Source organism: Notamacropus eugenii, chromosome 6 (genome assembly GCF_028372415.1).
Source record: "Notamacropus eugenii isolate mMacEug1 chromosome 6, mMacEug1.pri_v2, whole genome shotgun sequence".
Classification (NCBI taxonomy): domain Eukaryota; kingdom Metazoa; phylum Chordata; class Mammalia; order Diprotodontia; family Macropodidae; genus Notamacropus; species Notamacropus eugenii.
This window is the reverse complement of record NC_092877.1, coordinates 293568024-293588185: the sequence shown is the minus strand read 5'-3', so window position 1 is coordinate 293588185 and position 20162 is coordinate 293568024. Positions and strand designations below refer to the sequence as shown.

At 38.7% G+C, this 20162-nt stretch overlaps 1 protein-coding gene and 2 pseudogenes across 3 annotated transcripts in view; all 3 read left to right on the top strand.

The window, feature by feature from the left end:
* ENOX1 (ecto-NOX disulfide-thiol exchanger 1) overlaps nt 1-20162 on the top strand; it is a 341922-nt gene that overhangs the window by 86491 nt on the left and 235269 nt on the right. The window lies entirely within an intron of this gene.
* LOC140510869 (vacuolar protein sorting-associated protein 35 pseudogene) lies at nt 31-19351 on the top strand (annotated as a pseudogene).
* On the top strand, nt 19349-20155 carry LOC140510868 (vacuolar protein sorting-associated protein 35 pseudogene; annotated as a pseudogene).

The following is a 20162-nucleotide window of genomic DNA, read 5'->3' as shown; positions in this document are numbered from 1 at the left end:
AGTAAAAGGTGTCGTTTGGACGTAAGCAACATGGCAAGAGGAGGACTCAGCTTTGGTAGGTAGTCAAGCCCTCTTCATGTGGATCGGACTACCTTTCCTGTGCATGCCCAAAGTAATAAAGTAAATAAGATCCTTTCACAAGGGGTGGGGTTCCACAGAATTGTGAAGTGGTCAAAGTGGGTGTGTCCAGGACTATCCCCCTTCTCTAGTTATATTAGTGCCTTTTTCTTTACTTTCAATATTCCCTGCTTGGCCCAGTTAAATCCCACCTACCATCCCTAATTCAGACACCTTTCCTATGTCCCTTTCTTCTTCTCAGCCCACTGGTAGCGAACTAAAAAGGAGTTAATTGATGTATTAAGGGATGATTTCTCCCAGGGTCATTTGCAGTTTAAAAGAGGATTCTAGAAGCTGACAGAAAGCATCCCTCAGGGACACACAGAGCTCTGTCTCAGTTTGTGGGTTTGGTGGAGCTCATATAGGTATTTCTGGTTGGGGAAGGGGATAAGGCAAGTAGTCTGCCCTCCCACCCTTATTTTCTAGAAAATGAAGAGATTGATGCAGTACCACTGAAGGCTTGTAGGCCTCATGATGTAGATATTCACCCAGTCATGACAGATAGTGGGAAACCTGGTGAGACCCAATTTCTAGTAAGTTTAGAATTGCCCAGCTGTAGTTAGAAGCCTCATCCTCTTTATAGGAAACTGCAGTCCTTCAAGTGCTCTGTGGTTGCAGAAACACTCTTTTTTTTCATTTGGGAATGGACAGGAAACCTCGTCTTTAGCTGAACCATTTTTATGACCTTGACTATAAATGCAATGGTTCTGACAAGGTTAGTTGGACAGAAATGTCTTGAGTGTCAATACATACCATGATGGAACGCAGAGCCATTTTTTTTTGTTCTCCATTGGGAGATACTGGTTTCAAAGAATGGCAAAGTCTTTCTAGACATCATTAAGTCCAAATTTCTCATTTTTCAGATGAGGCCCAGGTTAGTTCACTTGATTCTTTTTATCGTACCATGGTACTGTCAATGTAGTGCAGTGGATAGAGCACTAGACCTGAAGTCAGGAAGACTCATCTCCCTGAGTTCAGCTCTGGCCTCAGATACTATATGACCCTGACCAAGTCACTTAACCCTGCTCACTTCAGTTTCCTCAGCTGTAAAATGAGTTGGAGAAATAACAAACCACTCCACTACCTTTGCAAAGAAAACTCCAAGTGGAGTCACAAAGAGTCAGACATGACTGAAATGACTGAACAACTGTCAGTACATAGATTTTGTCTTGTTACTTTAATAGAGAAAATCCAATCTGGGACCTATAAAAGCATACTTATGCTTTTATTGGGTGTTTTAGAGAGGGTGGGGTTTGTTCATGCTCAGGGATAAGGAGCAAACCAACTTTTTAGTCTTTGGAATCTCCACTAAGGCTTTCATGTCCCATGGGTGCACCTATGATAATGACAGCAGTGTACAACAGTATACAGCAGTATACAAATCTCTTGCAAAGTCTGCCTGATTCTACCCTCACAACTTCTCCAGCATTCATCCCTTTTTCACCACTCGCATGGAAACCCTTTACATATGTTGCCTGAATTCTCATCATAGGCTAGTATGTGGTCCGCCAGCTTTTCATTGTCCCAACAATCCTCTATCCAGCTGCCAACTTCATATTTTTCCGATGAAGTGTATACTCTCCAACTTGCCATTTGAAACCCTTCACAGTCTGACTCCAAACCTAATTTTCCTACCTTCTTTCACAAAAACTACCCTCCAGACTGTGCACATTCTAGCTAAAGGTCAACTTACATCCATGCATCTGTATAGACTATGAACCCCACATAGAATGTCCTCCCTATTTGATTCTGCCTCTTAGAAGCCTTATTCAAGGCTCAGTTCTAGTGACATTACTCTTCATTGGTTTCTTCTAGTTGTTAATATTGTCTGTCTGTTCAGTGCAGTGGATAGAGTGCTGGCTTTGAAGTCAGGAGGACTTGAGTTTGAATCCAACCTTGGGCATTTATTAGCTATGTGACCCTGAACAAGTCACTTAACCCTCAGATTCCTCATCTGTAAAACGAGCTAGAGAAGAAAATGGTTAAACCACTCCAATATCTTTGCCAAGAAAACCTTCAGTGGAGTCATGAAGAGTCAGATGTGACTAATCGATTAAATAACAACAAAAAAACACACAGTATCCATTCCCACCCCTGGTAGAATAAAGAGACTTGAAAGCAAGAAATGTTTAATTTTTGTCTTTAATTTTTGTCCATGTCTGGCACTGTGCCTTGCATATAGTAAATGCTTAAGAAAAGTTCTACTGATTGATTGGTTGACATTTCCATGGAATTCCACTGAATTTTGCTGAACATTATGTCATCTGATTCTCATAACACTGGCAACTGAGACTGGTAGTGAATGAGTTATGATCCCCATTTTACAGATGTAGAAATTTAAAAGTCCAAACAGGTCAATACAGCTTGGGCTTGAACCCGTGGCTTCTGATTCCAAGTTCAGTGTACTTTCCACTATATTCTTTCCATACTGTCTAATTTAAAAAGCTAAGCAAGCTGGGTGGCAAGCACCTTACAAGCATGAAGAGGTAATTCAACTCAGTCATTTACTCAATCTCACTAGAGACTATTTTTCAAGGATGTCTTTCTGTCTTGAAATATATTATGGAGCTGAACTGGGATTTCATTTCTCTGCAGGTTCTATGCACAGACCCTGATTTAGGCTTGTTTTTATCTGTGTGACTGAGGAAGTCACAGTCTCTTTTAGCCTGTTTCTCATTTCTAAATTGATTAGATTGGATTAAATGACCTTCAAGCTTCCTTCCAGCTGTAGATCCATGGAACTCTGACCAATTGATAAGGAATTCTAGAGAAAGTCTATAAAAAGATCAGAAGAAGTGGTAATCTGAGGTGTATAGCAACCAGAGGAGACTGTGAATGGCCTAACAGAAATGGAGTTAAATAGTATGGAATAGTGGAAAAGACAACAGGACAGAAAGTTAAGGAGTCTTGGGTTCTGTTCTTGGCTTTGGATAATTTGTCTGGGTCTTGGGCATTTTATCTGTAAAATTGAGAAGGTGAGATAGACCATGTTGAGCAATTCAGCTAGCCAAAAAAAGATAAATGAATAATTGAAAGAAGAATTCTCAAGTCAAGAATCTAAGATGTAAAAACTAAAGTTGTTCCTATAAAGGCAACACCCTGACAAAGTAATCAACATAGAAAAGAGAGACTCTCCGTAATCTGTCATATGTACTATATTAGTAACCAGCAATATGTACATCTCAGTTACTAGGATAGCCATGGGTAGATTGTTTTTTATTTCCTTACTTTGTTTTGTTTTAGTTTTGGTGTGTGCATGCGTGTGTGTGTGTGTGCGTGAATGAGAGAGAGAGTGAGAGTGTGTATATTTATTGACCCAGAAAGCCCCTGCTGACTTAATCATACATTCTGCCCTACAAGTCTTAGTCAAGGGGGATTCACAGGAAGAGAACTTTAATCTTTGAAGCCTTTGAGGAATCACGCTTAGATTACATAAGGAGAAAGGACTAGCCAAAGGGAATGAGAAACGTGACTTAGTCTCATTGTCTTTGTCATCAGACACATTGTTCCTGGTGCATGTGCTGCAGTGGGTAATAACTGAGGTCAGAGATGAAGAGGATGCAGTGTGTGGAAGCTGGACACTTTAGATGCCCCTCTGCATGAGGGAGTTTGCAGGGGATGTCTTGGGTCTTTTGCACGTTTCAAAAGGTAGTAAGTAGCTTTGCGGTTGTTCAGTTGTGTCCAACTCTTTGTGACCCCATTTGGGATTTTCTTGGCAGAGATACTGGAGCAGTTTGCCATTTCTTTCTCCAGCTCATTTTACAGATGAGGAAACTGAGGAAAACAGGGTTAAGTGACTTACTTAGGGTCACACAGCTACTAAGTGTCTGAGGCCAGATTTGGACTCAGGTCTTCTTGACTCCAGGCTTGGCCGTCTGTCCTCCATGCCACCTAGCTGTAGTGGGAGCAGGCAAGCACAATTAATCCTCAATTAAATGTACCTGGAAACGAGAACAAAAGTGAGTGTGATCTACAAATCTGTTGCCAATTAGTCTGGGGAATGTTTTATTTATTTCAATCAGTCAATCAGCAAGCATTTATTAAGGTTTTAGTATATCCATAATGCTAGGTATTTATGACAGAAAGAAAAATATAAAACAATCTCTTCCCTGAAGGACCCTACTACATTCTAATATAGTTTTGTGTGATCAGGGAATTTATAATTCTGAAAATAAAATTAACTGCAGTATTAAAAGCCTGACACATATATAATTGAAAATACCTTCCCCAGTCCTTGCTTTTTCATACTTTTCTATACTTCCTCTTCAATGCTCCAATTGGATATCACATCCTTTCAAGGACCTGGGATTTTGGCACTGTGAATAATCCAGTGTGGGAACCTCCCTCCTCTAATGCAGATAGTAAGCCTTTTACAATATGGCTACTCTTAGAAACTTACCTAAGGCTCAGAGGAAAAGTTATTTTGCCCATGGTTATGACAGGGAAATAAAAGGAAATTAAAACTGTGAGGGGAGAGCCTCTTTTTGTATCCCTTCTCCTTAGTAGAGTGCTGGGCAATTGTAGTTGTTTAATAAATGATTATGAGCTTCATTTATATAGTTGAGAACTTGAAAACAGAATTTCCCAAGAAATTTGATGATGAGTATTCAAGCACTGATTAGTGCTTTATGAAGATGACACTATTGCTACCTTATCAATAGAAATCAGAATTTTGGAGACTGAAATACCTTTGGATAGGAATATCTTCCATTTGCAGAAAGTCTCATTGAGAAAGATCTATGATTTGTCAGTGTTTGTAATGTGTTATCTTACTTGAAATCTAGAACCTAACCTTCCCATCTTACATATGAAGAAACTGAGGTTCACAAAGGTAAGTAACTTCCTCAGTAGCAGAGCCAATACCCATATCTTTTTGACCAGCACTCTTGCCATTATATCATGGGTGTTTATTATCCATTTTCTTTAGTGGAGAGTAGTGAAATGAAATTTCAGTGAAATTCAAATAATCCTTTCAGGTTTGCAAAGCACTGGACTTGAATTCGTTTAATTGACCCCAACAACAACCCTATAAAGTGGTGTTGTTATTGTCCTTGATTTACAGATGAGAATATAGTTAAGATTCTGAGAAATAAGTGGGCCATATTGCTAGCCAATATAAAAGAAACCACCACTGCCCCCTGCCCTGGATTTGGACCCAGAAGGGGGTTCACATCTTGGTTCTGCCTTTTTTTTTTTAAACATATTTTAGGACCTTTAGCAAATGACTTAATCTCTCTGGGCATCTGGCTCCAAGTTCAAAATCCCAAGACATTGCTAGGGATAAGTTTGTTCCAAGACAAGAGACAGAATAGGTGTAGTATAGACCAAGGCAGAATAGTATGATAGACTTAGGGTCCATAGAGACCCAACTTTGAATGCTAGCTCTTTAGTACTTGCTAATAGCGTGGCCTTGGGTACATTACAGTGATGATGATAATAGCTAACATTTATGTAGCGCTTACTGTATTCCAGGTGCTGTGCTAAGTGCTTTATAATTATTATCTCATTTAACCTCATAACAACCCAGGAGAGTAAGTGCTATTATCATCCTCATTTTGCATACGAAGAAACTAAGGCAGAGAGAGCTTCAATGACTTTGTCCAGGGTCATACAGCCAGCACGTGGTGAAGGCACTTGACCTGAATTGATTTCTAATTTCTTCAGCTGTATATTAGGAACAACTGCTCCTGGAGAAAATGGTGAGAAAGGCATGATGTTTCATGTGAGGTCTTATTAGTGTGACTGATGATTGGCATTCGTGAAGTGTCTGCTTGGGCTTGGATGTGCCACATGGTGGACATGGATAGAGGGTTGTCTGTGTGAGGGTAACTTACTGGAAGACTTGATCCCTAACCTTGAATTCAATAGCATCAAACTCCAACCAGATGAACTAACATAAGCATCTTTCAGAAAGCTGTATTTGTGGTTACTTGAGAATTATTGCATATTAAAATAAAATGGAAGGCAGACTTTGCCTCACTCACAGGTCCACACCAACAGATGTAAAAGCAGAGACCAAAAACAAACAAACAAAAAACTAAAAAAAAAAAATGTAACCCATTGACCTTTCATAGAAAATATAAAATACTGGCAAAATATTAATGAACTTTGTGGTGTTTGCTTCTCACTCAAAACCCTCCTTTATTTTTCCCTGACTCATTTTAAATTCTGTTCACTTCCTTTGCCTCTGAATTCTTCTTACCTTCTGTCATATGTCTCAGACAGCTTTCTCTCAAGTATGGCAGTGGTTTGCAGAACATTTTTTTGTTGTGCTACAATAACAAAACACAACAATAACAAAATGAATTTTTACCCTTACGGTAATTTAATATACTACTCATATTCTTTTAGATTTATTCATTAAGTGCTTACAATAACTACAAGGATAACTTTAGCCCGATAAAGCTCCAAATTAAAATTTACAAATCTGTAATGCTTCAAATGTGTACATGCTTGTTGTAACAGAGGAAAAATATATTTGTAACATAATTGGGCAATTATTTACTAGTTAAGTTACCATCAAAGACTTTTTAGCTCAAACTCCTTATGCTATCATGATAAATCCTTAAGGGGTTCACAAACCATTAAATGGGCATCACTGGCTTATGGTATAAACCATATACCTCGTTCCTTCCTCCCCTTCAAGAGAATAGAAATGAGCCCCCTCAAAAGGCTTGTGCCTGTAATTATCTTTAGCCAAGTCTTGGGCTTGTCCACCCTGACTGTGCCACAGCAAGCAACTCTGGGAGAGCAGTCGCTTCTGGGAATGTTACCTGTACTTAAAGCCAAATGAAGAACAAGATGGTGGTGAGGCACTATTTTTGTACTGGTGTTTCTGTTGGAGAAAAATGAATTCTTTGCCTTAAGCAATTCATAGAACACTTTGCTTTTTCTGTTCTTTTCCTTTTATCAGTGGTTTTATTTTTTTTTATTTTTGGAGCAGTACACTTTTTATATAAATTATTTGTAGTTGCTTAACAATTAGATAAAACATCTTCAAAGACATAACAGGTTCCTAGCCATAGCCAGGGCTGCCCATCTCCCCAACAGGAACCCATTTATGGTGGCACTTGTGTTTACTGCTCAAGGTTGGGCATTACTTGCCTCTCTTACATGAGTTCTTACCTGTTTTGTTTTGTTTTGAATATAGTAGAAGGCTTTCTTTCTAGCATATCATAGGATCATAGATTTAGAGCTGGAAGGGGAATCAGGGTCATCTATTTCAAACTATTTACTTAAGATCTAAACAAGTTAAGTGAATTCACCCAAGGACAATTCACTATCAAGTGTCAGAGCTGCCAAGTTCAACCTGGTTCCAAATCCAAACCTCTTTCTGCTGTTGTATGCCTCCTATATGTATTAAGCGTCACAATGGAAAAGAATTTAGAATCTTACTAAAGAAAAAAGGTAATAACAAATATATAAATAGAAAAATTAATGAAAATGTATCTGTATTGAAATACAGAAACTAAATAGCATTCTCAATAAAAATGACTTTTTTAAATCAACCTGAAGTTCATTTTTCAATCTTTTCTGAAAATTTCTGGACCATTTCTCTTTTTCTTCATTTCAGCAGAGCGGCCAGACACTCCTTCCCTGTATCTGACAGTTTTATTATTGAATCACTCCAAGGTTTCAGAAACTTAGAGTGAGGTCACACCTTGATTCCCTTATCACAGATGGTAAAACGAAGGCACACAGGAACAGGGAATTATTCACTAGGTCAAGCAGAAAGCCAGCTTTCAGGGTCATTTTCAAAAATAGAAAATATCCAAAAATTAAACTCAAACTCTCTGGGAGTTTCTACATTCAGTGGCATAGTTGAATTTTTAACCCATTTTCCATAATGATTATAATAATATCTTACTACCAAAGTTATGAGTGATCACAGGACTGATTTACAGCTTGAGAAGACTTTACATATCAAGTCTGGACCCTCATTTAGCACATGACAGATATCAGGCCCAAGGAGGTTCAGGAACTAACCTTACATTTCCTACCCGTGAGAGCAAATGATTGGTTAGAGGGACTTCTGCCTTTTTTTTTTTTTTTTTGATAATCAACACTTCTAAAAAATGTATATTGTGATATATTGATCGTATTTAAACCTGAGCTATCACAGCCTTTTCCAGTAATTCATTCAACAAACATTTATTTTCATCACTACATGAAGCTTTATGGTAGATATTTGGGATACAAAAATGATAACATAATCCCTTCCTCCAAGGAGTTTACAATCCAATGAGAAACAAAAGACACATAGGTAAGTATAGACTATGATAATGGCAGAAGAGGAGAGTTTAGATAGACTGCTATAAAAAATATGGAAGTAGGGGACCCAGGAAGGGCCATCTCATGTCCATTTTGAATTTCCACTCCACTGAACTCCACCCCCCATATCTTTTTAAAATTTCTGTCTAGCTGTGGCTTCTGCATCTTGTACTTTTGAAGCTGGTTTTTTTAAAAGTTGAATGCAAGACTTTATTTTTGTTAAAGTTCAACTTGTTAGGTCTAATCCAGTGTTCTAACCTTTCAAGATATTTTGAGATCCTGATAGAGATCTAATATATTAGCTATCCTTCCTAGTTTTGTATCATCTGAAAGTTTCATTACTTGTGTTTTCATTCTTTCCTATTCTGTTCATCATCACAGGGCAAAACACTAATTTCCCAGAATACACTAGGAGAAGAGACCTTCTTCCAAGTTTACTATTGATCAACCCAACCAGTTCCAAAGCCACCTAGCAATACTTTTATCTAGCTTATATTTCTTTATTCTGCCCCCAACATAGCATGACAAAATGTAAAATGTTTAATATCTAGGTCAGCTATATCTGTAGAATCCCACTACTCCCTCTTTCAGTCTAGAGCCGTCTCATCTGCTCCCCTTTTCCCTACAACCCCCATTATAAGGTGAGTCTTTCATGATTGGCTCCTAATAAGTCATAATGTATCTGAAATCACTCTACCTTTTTTTGAAGTTCACTGACCATACATTTTAAGTTAGCATTCTAAATAAAGCTCATAGGCTTACAGTTTGCAGACTTCATTCTTTTTTTCTTTTTTGAAAAACCATACTTCTTTAGTCCAGTGAAACTTCTTTTCTCTATAGTCTTTCAAAGATCTCTAACAATGGTTCAGCAATCAATTCCCAAAGTTCTTTCAGCACCCTAGATGTAGTTCCTTTGAGCCTGGTGTTTTGAACTCATCAAAGGCAGTTAGGTGCTCTCCTACTAGCTCCTTACTTATCTTAGAAATCAGGCTTTTGTTGGCCTTTTTCTTCTCTGTCCTTTTCAGCCTTAAGATCACTCTTCTTGGAAGAAAGAGGAAAAAAATAAAAGAGAAACAAAATAAGCTTTGAACTGAACAGCACAACCATGTCTCTAAATATGTCTTTGATTTTCATCTTTGCCTCAGTATAACTAAAGAAACCCCAAACTATTTGTTGTTCTTAGATTTCCTTGCTAGCCTCAGTTCGTTCCCTTTGGTACTACGAGCATATTTTTACACAAGAGGACTGAATCTGCCCTGTGAAGTACCCACCAGTTAGCTCCAGAGTTGGTCTCAATGTGAATCCAAAGGCAGTGGTGAATTTTTAGATTGTCCCCATGAATCAGCGACTAGCATAAGAACTTGCAGAGCCTTTCATGCCTGTCACCCTCTACCTCATTCTAAGACTCTGTGATGATGCCAAAAGAGAATGGATGCAAGAGATGTTGTGGTGGCAAAATTGATAGTATTTGGCAACTGATTGTATATAAGGAATGAGACAAAACAGTTATTTAACATGACTCTGGGATTTCAAACCTGAAAGACTGACAAGAGCGTGGGTGACACCAAACCTCATTCTAAGGCTTCCAAAGGAAATAGTCAAGGACCATTATTCCCCATTGATTTGGAAGAATAAGCCAATAAGTGGATTACAAGTTTATAATTTTCCTCTTAGGAGATAAATAAGCTTTTATATACGCATATATGTGTGAATATGTATATACACACATATAGACAAATATGTATATGTATATGTATGTATATAAACACATATTCGTGCATATAAGTATATATGTACATATATACATAAATATGTATATACATATATATTTATATAGAGATAAAATAAATATCCTCTGAGGGGGTAAATATGCTTCCTTCATACCTTGGGATTTTATTCTCACAACTTAAAAAGGCAAAAAATCTTGAATAATTTCCCAGCTCCTGAAGCAGATAGCTATTATTGTCATGTCATTTCTGTGAATAAAAAATCTCCTCGACATAGAAAGAAGACCTGGAGAATGGACATAATATTTAGATCTCCTACATTCTGATGATTTACTGAATCAAGATGAGCTTTACTGATCGTTTTCTTCTCTCCTCCCTCTTGTAGGAGGAGAGGTACAGTGTTGGCTCTCCCTCATTGTGTTTCATTTGAACTCAGCGAGAGCTCTGCCCTTACAAATTATACCCTGAGGCCAAAGAAGAGACAGTATTGTACTGACTGTGGAAGAACCATGGACAAGAAAGCTGGAGCCTTAGATTCTAGTACTAGCTCCCCCATTTATTAGGCATGTTACCTTGGGCAAGTCATAACTTATATGAGCTTCATTTTCCTCATCCATAAAACAGGGATAATAATAACTCCCCTGCCAGCCTCATAGCATTGTGAGTTACAAATGGAATCATGTAGGTGAAGGGTGTTTCAAACACTGCAAAGTGGTATTTCCAAGTACAGCATTATTATCTATCTTTAAATTGTCAGACAGGTGCTTATTACATGCCAGACTAGTATGGGGAGGCAATGTGACTTATTGGATTAAGTCCTGAACTTGGAGTCAGGAAGACCCATGTTCAAATACCACCTCAACATGCTGTCCTTAGAGGCAGCAGGATGGAGGTTCAAATACCAGCTCCTACACTTACTAGCTGAGTGACAGGTCAGTCTTTAAACCTCAGATTCCTCCTGTACAAGATGGGGGTAATGATGGCTATAGTACCTACTTCATGGTATCATCCAAAGGTTCCAGTGGGATGTAAAATGTTTTGTAAACTTTGAAACTCCGTGCAAAAGCCCATTATTAGGCTTTGTAGTGTGATTGCTTCATTTTGTATTATTCCAGAAATATATGTGTAATGGCTACACATCAAAGTCTAGTAAGAGCCTTTTTGGAGAATAGCCACACATGCTTCTGTCAGTCTGTCTGTCAATAAGCATTTATTAAGATCCACCTGTGTGCTCCATGCTAAGTGCTGGTGATATAAAGAATGGCAAAAGACACCCTAACCCTGAGGAGCTGAGAGTCTGATGGAGGAGACAACATGAAAACAACTATGTACAAATGAGCTATATACAGGATAAGTAGGAAATGAGCAAAGGAAGGAAGTCACCAGAGTTAAGACTGGGAAAGGAGTCCTGTAGAAGATGAGATTGTAGCTGGAACTTGAAGGAAGTAAAGAGGTGGAGAAAGAGGAAGAGGAGTTTAAGAATGGGCAGCAATTGGACTCTTCAATTGAATTCAACAAATATTGTCAAAATCTACTATATTCAAGGCATTGTGCTAGTTTGGATTCCATCAAAGGGCTACACTTGAGGACATAGAGGTGTCCTTGAAGCTGCAGGTTCCCCACCCCTGTGCTAGGTACTGGAGCTAAAAAATAAGTTGGTCCCTGTGCTGGGGAGCTTTCCTCAGAGGGAGAGAAATTATAAGGATTGATGGAAGCAAGTAAACAATCAACATGCTGTAGAAAAAGGGAACAGTGTAGGGTAGGGGTGGATAACCTGTGACCTTAAGGCGACATATGGCCCTCCAGGTCCTCAAGTACAGCCCTTTGACTAAATCTGATTTGTTCTGTGAAGTTTGAATTCAGTCAGAGGGAGGCATTTGAGGACCTAGAGGGCCACATGTGACCCTCTAAACCATCGCTTCCCTACCCCCGGTCTAGGGGAAAGGAATAGAGTCAGGAAGGTCAAGTAGCAGTAGTAGCTTCTGAGCTAAGGCTTGAGAGAGAAAGGTTTTGAAGGGTCTCTGTGAGGAAAAAGTAGAGGTAAGGAGGTAGATAAAGGCAGAAGATGTCATGTTGAACAAAACCTTATTAACAAATAAGCTTAGTCAAGCAAAATGTCTGCTTCTGTGTGTATTTAAGTTCAGAATAACAAAATAAAAAAATTAAATGGATGTTGAAATCAAGAAGCAACCAGTTCAGCTGGAAAGATAACTGGGTGGTACAGTGGCTATAACCCTGGGTCTGGTATCCAGGAAGACTCCAGTTCAAATGGGGCCTCAGACACTAGTTCTTGGGACTGACCAAATCACTTAATTTTTGCTTGTCTCAGTTTTCTCAACTGTAAAATGGGGAGAATGATAATGTCTGCTTCACAGAGTTGTTGTCAGGATCAGATGACATAGTCGTGCAAAGTACTTAGCACAGTGCCTAGTGTATTTTCAGTACTATATACGCGTTAGCTATTATTATGTACTGTAGAAGGGGAGCAACATGAAATGAAGACATTGGAAAGACTGACTAGAATAAGAGGGAGGGCCTTACCTGGTAGGCTGAGAAGTTTGTGTTTTTTCTTAGAGATGGCAGCAAGTCATGGAACATTTGGTAGGTATGTAAAAAAAATGGGAAGGAAAGGAAACAGTCAAGCGAAGGCAGAATGACCAATTACAATAATTACAATAATTCAGGTTATTACAATAATTCAGGAGAGATGTGAGGAGGGACTAGGATGGTGTCAGTATTCACAGAGAAGAGAGAACGAATGCAAGAGATGTTGTGGAGAAAAAACTGGCAGTCCTTAATAGCTGCTTGTATATAAAGAATGAGGGAGAAAAAAAGAGTTTAACATGACTCCAGGATTTTGAACCTGGAAAACTAGCAAAAATGTGGGTACCACTAATAGAAAAAGGTTTGGTATGAGAAAGAGGCATTTAGGGGTGAGGGAAGTGGGACAAATGATTTCTGTTTTCAGCTTGCTACATTTGAGATTCGAGGAGGACATCCAGGTGAAGATGTCTAGCTTGCACTTAGAAATGCAGGGCTGGGATTGAAGAGAAAACACAGTCTGGATATAGAGACTTTGGGGTCATCTTCACAGAGATCATAATTGAATCCATAGGAGGGACTGGGGACCAAAAATGTTGAGAGAAGAAAAAAGGGTCCAAGACTGAGTCTTGAAGGACACCTCTTGCTTGGCAGATGGGATGTGAACCAACAAAAAAGAACAGAGAAGTGGTTAGATATACATCTAAAACCAAAAAAGAAGCAGTGTTACCAAAGTCTCACAGGTTTATCACCTTTGTTCAGTCCTTGGTCACCTATCACCTCGATTGTGGACTATTTTCTTAATTGATCTTCCACAAATAAACTTCCTATACCTCAGGTCTGGCTATGCTACTTCGCAACCCCAGAATCTTCAGTAGATCCTGCCTCCAACCTAGCTCTAACTCTGTTGCCAGGAGGATAAGATGCAAATTCTTCAGCTTGGCAGCCTAACTCCAGTGTATCTTTCCAGCCTTATTTCACATTATTCTCTTCCACAAGCTATTTTGCATTCAATCCTCATTGTCTTTCATCTCAATTTGACTTCTGCATTTTAAGCATTTTTTCTGCTTAAATCTTTCTCCTATTTAGCATTCTGGCTGATTATACCAGTTAGCAAGATTAGTCTTTTGCTCTAAGCAAAGTATTCATCTCTCTCCTATAGTAGTTCGAATTTCTCCTTTATCTGGTTCAAGTCCCTTAAGTGACCCCAATCCACATAATCCTGGCAGCCTTCATCTTCATTATTGATTCAGACTTTCATTTTACCTTCATTTTCCAAGTCTGTTGTTTTCACTAAGTATATACCTACCTATGTCATTCATATGACTTTTATTATTTATCTCAAGAATACTTCATGTAAAGAACCTCTCCAAGTGGAAATAACTTCCATCTGCAGGTTGGCTTTTGTGTCTTTTCTCCTAAGTTGCTTTAATGTTGTCCAATATTTTATCATACCTCTTTTTTGATGATTTTTAGTCCATTAATTCCTGCCATAAAACATTGCCAAGTGCTTTTAAAAACCTTGTATGTGACATCCAGTAGATTCCACTTTTCAGTTATAGTAATATTATCTTGAAATGACTTCAGTGCTTAGATAAACGTGATTCCCTAGTCCTCTTTCCAAATCCAGCAGGTCTTCTCATATGACATTTCTTGTGGGAGCTTCCAAAATCTTTCCTCTAGTTAAGGTTAAAATTAGCTCGCATTTTGACATATGAACTCCAATACCTGGTCAGAATTTCATTGCATCTGGCCAGAGTCCATTATCACACATTTGCGAAACAAAGAGCTCGCAGATACATTGCCATCTTTAGAATTCTTTGCAAAATTCCAAATATAGCCAAGTTAAAATGAATTTCAGAGTATAAAAATTGATAGCATTTTGGAGTTCATTTATAATAAAGGGTCATAAGACTGACACACTGCTTTGTGATTTTTAATTGTGACATAAGAAGTAATTTTAGTTGTGATTTTTAAAGTGTTTGAAAAAAAAAGGGACCCTAAAACATGTATGTTTTTGATGGAGAGTAGGTTATATTTTAGTGTGTAGTTCCAGATCTGAAGTAAATATTATTGTAAATAATATTTAAAATGAAATTGAATCCAAGAAAATTTTGGAGTGGTTCTAAATAAGCAGAGCAAGGTCAAAGGTAATATGGAAGATCCTGAGGATAAGGACCCTATGAATATTGAGATTTGCTGAGCTAAAACTCAGTATCCTTTAATCAAAGCAGTGTTCAAAGAGGAGGAAAGTCTATTAGGCATCCTCAGAACATGGCAAGAGAAAGAAGAGTATTCAATGCTGATCCAAGCAGTTCATCAGAGTGATCAAAGTAGACATTGTCTAGATATAGTTTCCCATAAAAATTTCCCTAAGGTTGAAAAAGCTGATTTTTTTGATCTCTTGAAATGATCCTTTTCTACCAGAAGGAACTTATATGTGATTGACTACCTAATTTTTTAGCCCCAATGTGAATTTACCTCTTCTCTGATAAATAATAAAAGAAGCAACAAGAGAAACATCTATGATAGAACTGGTTAAGATAATAAAAGGAAGAGTTTATAACTAAAATAGAAATTTACCGGGACTGTGGACTCTGTTGTAGATAAAGAAAGGGATGAACAGCATAGTCTCAAACACCTCCTGTATATGAGGAGTACAAATTAGCTCATTTAAAAGCACAGCCCAAGTGTTACCTCCTACAGAAAGCCCTCCCTGATCTCTCTAGCTGTCAAAACCCTTTGTATTGGCCCCTTAAATATTTTGTATTGGAGGCAGCCTGACATGATGGATTTGGAACTGACATACCTCCAGCTCTTACTGACCATAACAACCTGGTAAAATGAAGCTAGGTGCACCAAAGCCAAGGGGGAGTTTCTCCTCTTGAATTCCATTCTTCCTGCCATGACCTGAGGATGCCCAACAGATCCTCCTTCCTTTGTTGACCCTGCCTGTCCAGGTTCTCATGGCCAGTAAGTGTTAGAGGCAGGTCTTACAGATTCCAAGGTCAGTTCCAAATCCACTATGCCACACTGCCTCCTATACAAAATATTTAAAGGGCCAATACAAAGGGTTTTCATTCATATTTTTAAAAATACACCCAAGAATATTTAACGCTACAGCTTCATTTTTTTAATGTAACGAATACCCTGGGGAAGGGGAGCAGCAGGCAGGGTCAACATGTGATACTCTGCAGCTGTTAGATCAGGGGATTGTGCCTGTCTTGGCATTTCTGTACTTACCCAATAAATCATAGAAACAAACCCTGGTTGAGACCAGAAACTGCAATCTCCAGACTCCAGGTCCTTCCCCTCCACTGTGTTGCATGCTCTTGATGATCATTCTAGAGGGGTGGTTGGCTTGAGAGAACATGTGATTGGCCACCTGTTCTATCCCTATCAAGTCCTTGGTGAGACTATCCTTGATGAGAGCTGAAAAGGACTGCTTATTCTTAGAAACTCTGTCTCTGGTTTCTGTTTTCCTTCATGGTCTGGCTCAGAAAGTTCTACTTCATTTCTGACTGCCTTGTGTAGGTAATTCCATCTGTCTCTACTTCCCAACAGTCTGGAGCTCAGTTTCATCATTTGAGGAGAGTGTTTATTTATCCTGGAAGCCTTTCTTCAAAAAAGCCCACTTGTGCTTGAGAAGTTGTATTATTTCAGGTCATTTTCTCGCGACTGCCACCGTCCTCATTCTCCACATATTTCGATGGTGGCATAGATAGCAATCTTGCTAGACCCTGAGGAAGGTGGCAAAAAAAATCCCTATTAGCATCATAGGAGATGGCAGCTCAGCTGAGTCCATCAGTAGCATACCTTCAGTTGGTGACATAATAGAGAATGCCTCAAGTAGACACACTTGAGGTGGAATGCAGAGGAGAGTGCTATAGCAATCCCACCAAGACAGAGAGAAGGGACATATGAGCATCTTCTGACTCCTGAGGTATTTTTGTTTTTTAGTTGTGTCTGACCCTGTGACCCTCATCTAGTGTTTTTTTGGCAAAGATACTAGAGTGGTTTGCCATTTCCTTCTCCAACTCATTTTACAGATGAGGAAATTAACCAGGATGGTGTGACTTGCCCGGGTCACACAGCTAGTAAATGTCTGTGGCCAGATTTGATCTCAGGAAGCTAGTCTTCCTGACTCCAGGTGTGGCATTTTATCCACTGTAACACCTCTGCTTCTGAGATACAAGCAGAACCATTGGAGAGTAGAAGCAGTGTGGTCTCTTTGAAAGAGCACTTCACTTACCATTAGGAGACCTTGGCTCAAATCCCAGCTCTGCTATTTAGTCACTATGTGGTGTTCGATAAATCACTTAACCTCTCGAGTCCTCAGCTTCTTGTAAAATGAGGGGATGGGACCAGACAATGTCCTATTTACATGTAGAACATATATTATATATATATATATAATTTATAGAACATTATATATTTATATTTATATTTATATAGAGAACATTATATGTGTATACTTATATAGAGAACATTATCTATATTTATATAGGGAACATATAGGATATATGTGCATGTATTTGTGTGAATATATATCTGTCAATCTCAAAAATGATATGTCAGCCTTCCTTATGTTTATTTCAGGGAAGAATCTTCACCATCTGCCTCTCATTCTTTATAATCAAAAGGGATCCTGCTGGTGTGGATGGTGTCATTTCCCTTTTCACCAAGCTCCCTATTTCTGCAATTGCAGCCCTATAAACATCAACAGCAGGGGCTCACTGGGGAAGACTTTGTTATTAATACCATGGGATCTGTCGCCTTTGAGTAAATAAATAGACAATCCTTCTTGAGCATGTTGAATACTTTGTTCTGGGAAATACATTAGCAAGACTTGTGGCTTTCTCCTGAAAAGGGAAGCCTAACATTTTTTGTCTAGTATTCTATTGGCATCTTGGGCATCAATTTCTCTTGCCCTGTGTCTTGGTGCATCGTTTTCTTACTCTAGATGATTCTCCTTCTTCCTGTTTCTATATGACCAGGCTGTGTTAATCGCTTCAGGTTAGTGCATATAAATCATTATTAACATAAGGATTAACCATTTGGTATGGCACTTTACTAGCTTTTTTCCTTTCAAGATGAAGAGGAAGCTTTAGAAATCTAACAAGGTAGGGAAAGAATCTTGGGGAGAATTCAGATGTGGGGAAGCTAAATGGTGCATTGGATAGAATACTGACTTGGAGTCAGGAAGACTCATCTTCATGAGTTCAAATCTGGCCTCAGGCAATTACCAAATGTGTGACCATAGGCAACTCACTTCACTCTGCCTCAGTTTCCTCATCTGTAAAATGTGCTAGAGAAGGAAATGGCAAACCACTCCAAAATAGTTGCCAAGAAGGTCACAAGTGGGGTCATCAAGGGTCAGACATGATTGAAAAATGGCTAAAACACTAGTGCTGTTTGCTGCAGTCTCCAGACAGTCATCATGCCTATAACACACAGGTTGAGTAGGAAAAACTTCTAGATAAAGTTGTTCAGTCTGGGAAGATTCAGTCATTCTAGATGAGATGATGCCTGGACAAAAACAAGCCTATGGATTCTCTGAAACATGCCTCTAACATGCTTGATGAACTTCAGATATCTATGTTATCACCAAAGTGCTACTTTGAACTTAGAATTTCTGATGAACTGCACTATTTGGAGGTCTACTTGACAGATGAATTTGCCAAAGAAAGGAAAGTAGCAGATCCCTATGAACTTTTATAGTGCACTAGAAATATTATCTCAAGACTCTGATCTAATTGTTACAGTTGGAATTGGTTATGTCAAGTCATTTCCTCAGTCCAGAAAAGATACTTTGAAAGATTTGGTAGAAATGTGCCATGGTGTACAGCATCCCTTAAGAGGTCTATTTTTTTAATTACCTTGTTCAATGTACCAGAAGCATTTTGCCAGATGAAGGAGAGCCAACAGATGAAGAAACAACTGGAGATATCAGTGATTCTATGGATTTTGTACTACCAAATATTTCAGAAATGAACAAATTCTGGGTGTGAATACATCATCAGGGACATAGCTGGGATACAGAGAAATGAGAACAGGAAAGGCAGGAACTTAGAATTCTAATGGGAACAAATTTAGTCCACCTCAGTCAGTCAGAAGGTGTAAATGTGGAGTGATATAAACAGATTGTTTTGGCTGGTACCTTGGAACAGATTGTGAATTTCAGGGATTCCTCATCTCAAGAGTATCTAATGGACTGTATCATTCAGGTCTTCCCTGATGAATTTAATCTACAGACCTTCAAACTTTTTCTTCAAGCCTGTGTTGAGTTACACTAAAATGTAAATATGAAAAACATAATCATTCCTTTAATTGATAGATTAGCTTTATTTGTTCACCATGAAGGTACACCTGGCATCCTAGCAGATATTAAATTTTTTGATATATTTTCACAGCAAGTGGCTACTGTGTGTGTATTTGTTCTTCTTTGCCGAAGAAGGCCATGCCATCAGAGAAATGATGACATGACTTGCACTTGACTTTGTTTTGAGTGAGGGAGGGCTGTGCAGGTCACCAGCCTCCCTTCTCCTCCAGAGCCATCTGAGTCCAGTGACCAGATATTCATCAGGATGACTGGAGATGACCCAGGATGAGGCAGTTGGGGTTAAGTGACTTGCCCAAGGTCACACAGCTAGTGAGTGTTAAGTATCTGAGGTGATCCACTGCACTACTAAGCTGCCCCAGCCACTGTAATACAGTCCAGACAAAACATGCCTTTAGAAGATGTGGTGTCTCTACAAGTGTGTCTCATTAACCTTGTCATGAGCTGCTATCCAGATTGTGTGGATTATATTGATAAAGTGTCAGAAACAATGGTGGAAATATTTAACAAGCTAAATCTAGAACATGTTGCTACCAGCAGTGCAGTTTTAAAGGAGCTTAAGAGGTTATTGAAGATACCTGTTGACACATATAACAACATTTTAACAGTTTTGAAATTTCATCCCATCTTTGAGTATTTTTACTATGAGTCTAGAGACAGTATGAGGTGTTAAGTGCTTAGTAATGTCCTGAATTATGACCCAAAAATTGTCTCACAAGACCAGATGGATGCAATCATGAGCCTGGTATCAGCATTGATTCAAGACCACCCAAATCAACCTGTGGAAGACCTGGACCCTGAAAACTTTTCTGATGAGCAGAGCCTTGTGGGAAGATTTATTCATCTTCTTTGGTCAGATGACCCTGATTAGCAATTCTTGATTTTAAACATGGCACAGAAACATTTTGGAGCCAGTGGGAACCAACACATTTGCTTTATATTCCCACCCTTGGTATTTGTAGCATACCAACTTGCTTTTAGTTACAAAGAAAATTCCAAAGTGGATAAGTGGGAGAAGAAGTCCCAGAAGGTTTTTTTTTCATTTGCACATCAGACTTTGAGTGCTTTAATCACAGCCGAATTGGCAGCTGCCTCTGTGACTTTGCCTTCAAGACTCTGGCTGCTGGGGAAATTGGTTTTGAAAACTATGAAACAGTGACATACAA